This window comes from Primulina huaijiensis, chromosome 18 (genome assembly GCF_012295235.1).
Source record: "Primulina huaijiensis isolate GDHJ02 chromosome 18, ASM1229523v2, whole genome shotgun sequence".
In the NCBI taxonomy this organism is placed as follows: domain Eukaryota; kingdom Viridiplantae; phylum Streptophyta; class Magnoliopsida; order Lamiales; family Gesneriaceae; genus Primulina; species Primulina huaijiensis.
This window is the reverse complement of record NC_133323.1, coordinates 13,813,247-13,815,248: the sequence shown is the minus strand read 5'-3', so window position 1 is coordinate 13,815,248 and position 2,002 is coordinate 13,813,247. Positions and strand designations below refer to the sequence as shown.

At 26.9% G+C, this 2,002-nt stretch overlaps 1 non-coding gene across 1 annotated transcript; it reads left to right on the top strand.

The window, feature by feature from the left end:
- The first annotated feature begins 980 nt into the window (after positions 1-980).
- On the top strand, positions 981-1,091 carry LOC140965337 (small nucleolar RNA R71). Its single transcript, XR_012173031.1, has one exon. It is a non-coding gene; the product is annotated as a small nucleolar RNA R71 (small nucleolar RNA).
- Positions 1,092-2,002: the final 911 nt, after the last annotated feature.

The following is a 2,002-nucleotide window of genomic DNA, read 5'->3' as shown; positions in this document are numbered from 1 at the left end:
ATTTACTATTTCAGATGATTTATCATTCAACATATTGTTTTTAGAATTAGGTATCATCCTTCTCAAAAGTATCAGGATTATCTTCCTTACTCTTTGATTTTAAATGATCCTTGTTTTCATTACTATATGGATCATTAACTATTTTATCACTTCTAAGGGTAAAAACAGATTTTATTTGATCAATTTTTTCATTTTTTAATTCTTGATTTTGATTTTTAGGATTAGGTTGAGGTTGAGATGGAAATTTTTCTTTTTCATGAATATTAAGTGCAGATGCAAATTTTGCAAGAGTTTCTTTCAAATCACTAATAGATTGACTGTTTTGAATATTGATAGATTCTTGTTTTTGGATAAATGCATGAATTACATCTTCAAAGCTTTTTCTTGGAGGTGTAACATAAGGAATATAACCTTGATGAATTTGGTTATTTTGAAAATATTGTTGTGAGGGTTGTGCATTATTATCATTCCTCCAACTAAAATTAGGATGATTTTTCCATCCATGATTATATGATGTTGAAAAAGGATCTAGTATTGGTTTTTTATAATTGTTAACATAATTTGCTTGTTCATGGAGACATTCTTTAAATGAAGGTAATATTGGACAATCTTTTGTAGCATGATCATGTATATCACATAATTGACAAATAATTTCTTGAATACTTTTTAATTGACCACTCTTTTTCATTTCTAATGACTCAATTTTTCTTGCTAAAGATGCAAGTTTAGCTTGAATATCTATATCATCTTTAATATTATAGATACCACCCTCATTTGTTGAATTATTGATTTTAGTTGTTGGTGGTTCTATTGTGCCTATATTATCCCAAGTTTGAGCATTTTTTGCTAATGAATCCAAATACTCCATAGCTTCATTTGGGTTTTTATCTTCAAAAGTTCCATTACACATGAATTCTATCATTTGCCTATCTTTAGGTATTAGACCTTCATAAAAGTGATAAACTATTCTCCATGTTTCAAAACCATGATGTGGGCATGTATTAAGTAATTCTTTATATCTATCCCAACATTGATAAAATGTTTCTCCTTGTTTTTGAGAAAAAGTAGTAATTTGTCTTTTAAAAGAGTTTGTTCTATGGGAAAGAAAAAACTTTTTGAGAAATTGTTGTTGCATTTCTTCCCATGATCTTATTGAACTTGATCTCAAATTTTATAGCCATGTTTTAGCTTTATCTTTTATAGAAAAAGGGAAAATCTTTAATCTAACTATATCCATGCTACAATTTTGATCATTATAAGTATTACAAACTTTCTCAAATTCGCTTAGATGTAAATATAGATTTTCATAATCTAAACCATGAAAGTTGAATAATTTGAGGTTTAAAGTTGAAATTAGATGCATCAGAAGGAAAAACTAAACAAGATGGGGCACTAGTTCCAAAAGGGTTCATATGGTGCCTAAGTGTTCTTAATTGATCATGTTCATGATTATTATTATTATTATTGTTATTATTGTTATCATTATCTTGATTATTTGAATTATCATCCATGTTTAAATTATTTTCAGATACTCGAATAAGTCTACCACTTTTTTTTCGACTCCAAATACTCATACAAAAAAAAAACAACACAATACTTATAAATAAAACATAATTAACAAATATAAACTTAATTTATACCTCCCCGGCAACGGCGCCAAAAACTTGTTACTACTTAAATTATAATTCACCTAAGTGTATGTTGTCTGCAAGTAATATATTTCATAAGTAAGAGATCGATCCACAGAGAGGTTATTTTAAGTTTAAATTTATTAATTTGTAGATTACCAAATGCAAAAACGAAGTTTACAAATTATAAATTTTGTCAAGGCTCGAGGATTTATTCTTGGTTTATACAATATTGTTTAACTAAAAGTAAAACAAAGGAAACCACCATAAATAATGGTTCCAAAAAAATTAAATATTTAAACACACACCTAATATAATATAGTTCCCACTATAGAAAATAACGAATTCATCAATATTTTATATATGGTATCTAT